The sequence below is a fragment of the Prionailurus bengalensis genome, chromosome A3, assembly GCF_016509475.1.
Source record: "Prionailurus bengalensis isolate Pbe53 chromosome A3, Fcat_Pben_1.1_paternal_pri, whole genome shotgun sequence".
In the NCBI taxonomy this organism is placed as follows: domain Eukaryota; kingdom Metazoa; phylum Chordata; class Mammalia; order Carnivora; family Felidae; genus Prionailurus; species Prionailurus bengalensis.
The window spans coordinates 21,396,144-21,404,139 of NC_057354.1; positions in this window are offsets into that span (position 1 = coordinate 21,396,144).

Consider the following 7,996-nt stretch of genomic DNA (forward strand, 5'->3'; position numbering starts at 1 on the left):
TACATGCCAAGTATCATAACAACACCTGGAGCACAATGCAGACTTAATAAATACTTGTAGAATGAGCAAACTTTCTCTCTTCCCCCATTGACACGTAGATTGGGTAAACTGCATGTTCTCACGGAAACCAAAACTTTTTTCCCAAATAACTGAGCACCAAACAGCCACCATCATCTGCTTCTCTGCCTCAGCACATGTGCAACTCACTTGGGCAGGCAGGGATGGTCTTGAGGGAGCTGAGCCCTGAGAAAAGAACGTGGCCACCTGGGAACCCCTCTCCCAGGGAACGTTCTGGAAGATTTTCCTCTCAAGAGGCTCCCTGGGACACCTGTGGTCATTTCAGTGCGGAGACTTTTGTGTGGCGAATTTAAAGCCCATTGGTATGTTTATCTCAGCTGAAACCTTCCCACTCTTGTGAGGTTGACATTAGGAGCCCATTTTATGGATAAGGGAAAGGAAGCATGGAGAAGGTAAGTATATTCGTTTGGGAGGGCTGCTGTGAAAAAGGACCACAAATTGGGTGGCTCAGAGAACAGACATTTATTGCCTTTCAGTGCTGGAGGCCAGAAATCTGAAATCAAGGTATCCACAGGGCCGTGCTCCCTCTGAGACTTTGGAGAGAATCCTTCCTTACCTCTTCCTAGCATCTGGGAGCCTCAAGCACTTTTTTAGCTTGCTACTGCATCAGTCCAAGCTCTGTCTCTGTCATCAGATCGCCGTCTTCACATCATCTTGCCTCTGTGTGTGTCTGTGTCTGTGTCCAAATTTCCCCCCCTTTTTTTAAGGACACCAGTCATAGTGGATTAGGGCCCATCCTAATGACCCCATTATTGATTACGTCTATCAAGACCCTACTTCCTCATAAGGTCATAAGGTCACATTTTGAGGTTCTGGGGCTAAAGCTTCAGCACATCTTTTTTGGGGGACACGATTCAACCCATAGCAGTAAGGGGCTTCAAATCAGGGAAGGTTAGAGCTAAGAGGGACTTTTTCTGTTGGAGCCACCCCACTCTGTACTCCCTCTACACGACTTTAACCATGAACAGGGTCCCCTACAATGGAAAGTTGTTAAGGAAATTCACCAAAACATTAACTATGGCAAAGGTCATTTCAATCTACCTACCAGGTCTCCCATCCCTGCAGCCTTTGCTCAGTCTCCAACATGTAGGTCCTCTGGGTCCTCTCTTGTTTTCTGACGCCCCGGGTTTCCATCTTCTTAACTTGACATTTCATGGCTCATTCCCCCCACCGCCCAAGTACTCTCCGGAACCCCAACGGAGAGCTTAGGATCATCTGAAAGAGTGAGAAGACGGTGAGGAAATTCTTTGAGGAGCTCTGTGATCCGAACAGCAGTGCCATGAAAGAGAAAGGCAGGGGCAACTGCGCATGTGCAGCACAAGCAGAGGCTTGTGGAGATAATGAACAACTGACTGTGAGTTGGCAGAGCTATGTGGTAAGGGCCTAAGGCAGCCCCTAACTGGGGAAAAGGTTGGAGTATTAGGTTAAGTGATAAGAGACTTCAAATCCAATCACCAGGTACCTATTAAGTGCCCAACTCAGTATCGCAATGAGCCATGGGTGACACAAAGACACATAATATCTGTTTCCTGCCTTCAAGGAAATTATAATTCACTTAGGGAGGTCAGACGTAAAACTCGGGAGAAGTTACGTAACCAAATATTTAAATAGTAATCCACAATACTACAAGATCAGGTGCCAAATGAACTGTGGATCTGGTGACAAGCTTTCAGAATCTGAACAAGGATATCATTGGTTTGTTTATGATCTAGCTAGTGCATATTTTCTTGCCGGGGGGAAAGGAGGGGTTCACTGAGCGGGGACAACCAATGAAACTTAAGAGATGTTTTTTTTTTTTTAATTTTTTTTTTCAACATTTATTTATTTTTGGGACAGAGAGAGACAGAGCATGAACGGGGGAGGGGCAGGGAGAGAGGGAGACACAGAATCAGAAACAGGCTCCAGGCTCTGAGCCATCAGCCCAGAGCCCGACGCGGGGCTCGAACTCACGGACCGCGAGATCGTGACCTGGCTGAAGTCGGACGCTTAACCGACCGTGCCACCCAGGCACCCCAAGAGATGTTTTTTTAACAGTGATCAGAAAAATGGGTAAACCTTTAGTTAGACTAAGAAAAAAAGAAGACTCAAATAGAATCAGAAATGAGAGAGGAGGCATTACAACCGATGACAGAAATAAAAAGGATGCTGAGTGACCACCATAAACAATTACATGCCAATACATTGGGTAAGCTAGAAGAAAAGGATACATTCCTAGAAACATACAACCGACCAAGATTGAATTAGGAAGAAACAGAAAGTCTGAGCAGACCCATAACTAGTAAGGAGATTAGATCTGTGATCAAAGATCTCCCAACAGAGAAAGCCCAGGATCAGACAGCTTCACTGAGAATTCTACCACACATTTAAAGAAGAATTAATACCCATCCTTATCAAATTCTTCCAAAATATTGAAGAAGAGGGAACACTTCTAAACTCAGCTTCTGAGGCCAGTGTTACCCTGATGCCAAAGCCAGACAAAGACAGCACGAGAAAAGAAAGCTGCAGGACCACGGGACGACTCGCTCCAGAGGATGACCACTCTGATGACTATAGATGCAAAAATCCTCAACAAAGTAGTAGCAAATAAAATTCAGTCTCATCCTAAAATGACCAGACCCCCTGACCAAATGGGATGTATCCATGGGATGCAAGGATCCCTCAACATACACGAATCACAAGTCGGGGTGGGGCAGAGAGAAGGAGAGAGAATCCAAGCAGGCTCCATGCTACCAGGGCAGAGCCTGATGCAGGGCTTGAACTCGGGTCGTGGACCCTGAGCCAAGGTCAAGAGGTGGATGCTTAATCAATTGAGCCACCCAGGCGCCCCTTTCATATTTCTCTTGAAATGATTCTCTGCAGGGGCATTTCTTGGAGAGCCGCTCTTTTTTTTTTTTTTTCCTAATTTTTTTTTATTTTTAAGAGAGAGGGAGAGAGCAGGAGGGGCAGAGAGAGATGGAGACAGAGGATCTGAAGCGGGCTCTGTGCTGACATTAGAGAGCTGGGTGTGGGACTTGAACTCACGAACCATGAGATCACGACCTGAGCCGAAGTCTGACGCTTAACTGACTGAGCCACCCAGGCGCCCCTTGGAGGACCATTCTTGATGGCGTGACAGGTTCTAGAAAGCTAGCTAGCAGCGGAGGGGTGGGGCTGGAGGAGACCCGGGCTTGATCGGGTCTGGGGGCTGAGGTGATGGGCCTACCCCTGTACCCCAACATGACATAGTAATGTCAAGAGCATCCTTTGAAACACAGCCTGCCTGTCCCTGGGATTTTTGCTGATAGGTCTGCTCTTAGGGCCCCACGAGATCACTTGAGGCGGGAGGAAAGCCTTCTCTAAGGGAAGCGGAGAACGGAACCCTAGATTCTTTAGTGGCCTCGGGTGGGAAATCATTTTCTTCTGGCCCATAAAACAGTTGTCTGTTCTGCTGTGTTTTACTACCAGTGTTCCCGTGCGGGCTGGGAGAAGCAGGCCCAGGCGGATGTGCCGGGGCGGGGGGTGGGATTTATGCACCAGACTCCAGTGGAAATCCTCAGGATGCCTTTACAGATCCCTTTGTCACACGGGCCATGTGCACCGCCCCTCCTCCCCACCCCCCCACACCCAAATACAGTTAGTTCAAGGGGGATGTCAAGTCTGTAGTTAGGGGATAGGCCAGAGTCTCAGGAGAGGTCTGGACTCGAGACATATACAGAAGGGTCGTGGCAACAGATGATCTTCAAAGCTCTGGAGGCTGAAACCGCCTTCCTGCCTATACTAACCGGAGTGGATTCTGGAGTTTGTAGTCAGGAAGTCTGAAGAATACAGAGTTTGCAGTGCCCACAAGAGCAGAGCTCAGGATGAGTCAGCTGGCAGCAGGAGTGGGGGTCCCCCAGGCCCCGCCAAGCCAGAGAAAACAGATATCAAGTGTCTGAGGCCAGCAATGTGTCTCGTGGCCAAAGGAGCCGGAGAACAGAAGATCCCCTGTGAAGTTAGAGGTAGGCTACAGTCCCCAAGACCACCCTCATTTCTGACACCCCTCGCAAGTTTGAGGGTCCCCAAGACCACCCGTAAGTTCCATGATTTGCTAGAAGAACTCATAGAACTCGCAGGAGGCTGTGCATCTCAAGGTGAAGTTTGTTGAAAACAAAAGATACCAATTACAATCAGCCAAGGCAAGAGGTTTGGAGGGCAGAGCCCAGGAAAGTTCCAAACACAGTGCTTCCGGTCGACCTCTCCTTGCAAATTTGCGAAGGCCTTACTCCCCCTCCCCGCCCTCCCCCCCCAACCCCCGTCAATGTATAACAATGTGCACAGAGTGTTGCCAACCAGGAAGCTCACCCAAGCATTGTTGTCCAGAGTCCTGTTGTCCAGGGTTTCATCTGTGGGCACTGGTTGACCGCCCCGCCCCCCCGCCCCATGTCAATGACTGTAGTCTCCAGCCCCTTGGGGGCTCCAGATGATGCCACGGGACCCAAAGCCCCCAGCATAGATCACACTGGAAGACACGCCCAACGCCCCCAGATGGAGCAAGACTTCCCAAGGGCTTAAAGGTTACCTCTTGGCCTGAGGGCGAATATCAGACCTCCCTCTGAGCAAGGTTGAATCATTTACTACCAACACCCGCCCCCCCCTCCACTGCCATGATTCCGTGGGCGCTCAGGCCCCACCTCAGGAGAAGGGGAGAGTGTGTGAGAGGAGAGACCACGAGCAAATACTCAATTGCTGAATCATGGAAGAGTCTCTTCCAATTATCGGATCCCATTTCTGGATATTGATTTCACCGATGTACCTGCACATATACATGAGTGGATGTGTGAAGAGAAGTGATGGATGGCCCGAGCTCTTCACTGAAGCCCTATTTATTGTCGAGAGCTCGGCGGAGCCGGAGAGGGAGCTGGCCTGCCGTGTGCCTGGGTAGTGGATTAAAGCGACAACGAGCCCACATGAAAGTGACGGTGAAGTCTTCAGTCATTCACTCTGGTCGTCGAAGCAAGAGGCTCACACCAGAGAAAGCACCGCCACCCCCCTGTTCCCTTTCCACCGTGGGTTGGAATGCAGAGGGGTCAGTGTAGACGTGGGGACTGTCTCGCTGGAGAGGAAGACCCACACTGAAGCCTCTGCCAGTTTTATGGACCCTGGGCCAGGGGAGAGAGGGCCAGGGGGATGGGCTGGAGGTAGAAAGTCCTGAGTCCCGAGTCCTGAGTCTTTAGTGGCCCCAGGGGGGGGCGGGGGGCGGAAATCTTGTCTGCCAGGCACCCCCCTTCTCTCCCTGTGTGGCAGGGGCGCAAAGGAAGAAGAAAGACATCTAGAGAAGCCCTCTGATGAAGGTCTTAGATGGAGACACTTAGGACCGCAGGCGGCTGGGCTAGGAACGCAGGTTATGTTAAGAGCGGGACGGGCTGCCACACGCGGGCTGTTCACCAGGTCTGGTGCGGGGAGGCCAGCCTTCCTCCCTGAGGCCTGTCCGGGAAAGGCTTTCTAATTGCCCATGGTCCGGCCTCAGAAAGCACATGTACGTTTTTGGCGAAAATGCCAGAATTTGGTTACAATGAGGAGGTGGACGGACCCCTTACTGATAAAAGCAAAGTGTTAGAAACGAACTAAGAACCCGTCAGTAGGGGATTGGTTAAAGACGTTGTGGTAGATCCCCGCCAGGAAATCCTATGCGTCTTTCAGAAAGAGGAAGTCGTGGAGCACCTGAGTGTCTCCGTTGGTTAAGCGGCCGATTCTTGATTTCAGCTCGGGTCGTGATCTCGCGGTTCATGGGTTCGAGCCCCACGTCAGGCTCCCCCGCCGGTGGCGCGGAGCCTGCTTGGGATCTCTCTCTCCTTCTCTCTGTGCTCCTCCCTCCCTTGTGCTGTCCCTGTCTCTCTCACAATAAAGACATAAACTTCAAAGTAGAAAAGAAAGAGGAAGTTGTCTTGTACATTCACAGGCACGGAACTCTGCGTAGCTGTAAGGAGGGGTGGTGGGGAAGTCAAGGGAGAGCAGAGGAGAAGCAAGAGCTCGTAGCCAAGAGGAGAGTCTCCAGGGTGCATCTTAGGTGTGCGGATGAGACTGTGCATTGAGACTGTGGTCTCGGGATGGTTCTTTGACAGCTCAGAGTTTTGATGATTAATAGCAGAATGTCCTGTCCCGAAGCCAGCTCGTCTATGCAGGTCTGAGTTGAACAGTTGTATGTCCACAGTCAGATTTCAGGGTGTTGGAACCCACTATGGGCCAGCTGTGGTTTGCCCTGCACCTATCCCAGCAAGGTGCGATGACACCCTGTTACAAAATGAACGTGTTCAGTCTCACTGGGCAAGAACAGCCTTTCCCTGCTTTGGGAATCACAAATATCTTGTTCTTTTATGAGTAAGTGTTCTTCCCCTGTCTCATAGCAAAACGGTTGCCCCACATTCATCAGGGACTTGCCTGATGTCTTTTCTTGGAGCCGTCCCCTGGGATGTTCTGGCATGTCCTAGAATGTTCAGAATGCAGGCTTGCTTGCAAACTAGGCTGAGTGTCTTAAACACGTGCATAGGAGAACAACCCACAACTTTTCCAGGCATGGTAGCAAACCGTTTTCTAGCACGTCCAGGATTTTAAAGCTGGTGAGCTCCTACCCCATTGTAGGACCATATCAGTGCCCCAACCCATCTTCCCACAGCCGTGGACACCGACCCCATTTCTGCTTGCCGGCACTTGTATTTCTTTGCCTGAGAGGTTCCTACGGCTGCCAGAACCTTCTCTGCCAAGACTAGAAGAACTAGGGGACTAATGTCCACCAGGAGCTCCCCTCAACCAGCGAGTGACGGGAGATGGTGTATAAATATTCACGCTCCCTTGGCCCTTGGGTGTATACTCTGAGGAGTGTTCTGTGCTGGCTTCCAGAGTTTCCCCGGTGGGATTACGCTGTGGTCACCGTTGGTTTGATCACATACCCTTTCTAGGCTGCTTTCCCTTCCCCATCCCATTTTCTCTCCTCCTGGAACTTCTTCCAAAGAAACGACTTGTACTCACGTGCTTGTGTCAGGGTCTGCTTCTGAGGAGCCCAAAGCAAGATGGCGGATAGTCACACTGGCCATTTACCAGGGCCTAGTATGACCCCCCCGCACCCCCAAGGGCTTGACGTGAACTCATGGAGTCCCTCGTCACCCGGCAAGGAGGGATTCCCAGACGCAGTCGACAGGTGGGGAAACAGAGTCAGACAGGCTTTGCCCGGGGGCCCAAAGCAAGTCAGGCTTCCACAGAACCCGGGGCAACACTCTTGCAAGTGGGGGCTGGAACTGGGTCAGTTGAGCCTGTGAGGAGGAGATGATCGGTAATCACGTCCAGCCAAGAAACGTCGAATCCCCACTACAGCTAAATAAATCCTTTTACGTGGGTTACCTAACACGACCATTATAACTGCCCCAGGAAGTGGCTACTGTTATTATTATCCTTATTTGATTTATTGATTTATTTATTATTAAAAAAATTTTTTAACATTTATTCATTTTTCAGAGACTTTCTCGAGAGAGACAGAGCATGAGCAGGGAAGGGGCAGAGAGAGAGGGAGACGCAGAATCTGAAACAGGCTCCAGGCTCCGAGCTGTCAGCACAGAGCCCGGCGTGGGGCTCGAACTCACAGACTGCGAGATCCGGACCTGAGCTGAAGTCGGACGCTCAGCCGACTGAGCCACCCAGGCGCCCCAATCCTTATTTTATAGATGAGGATCCCAAGGCAGGGGGAAGGGACCACACCGAGGCCATGTGGCTAGGAATAGACGAAGCCCAGGTCTGTCACCTGTGCAGCATAGGGATGGGTGATGCAGGCAGACAAGTGAACAAAAGGAAAGAGGAGGGGGCACGTGAGACCATGGCCCACCCTGCCAGCAGCTGGGTGACAGAGCGTTGTCCCATCTCGGAACGCAGCTCTGTCACACACTGGGTAAATGGGTCTATTCCCTGTGAA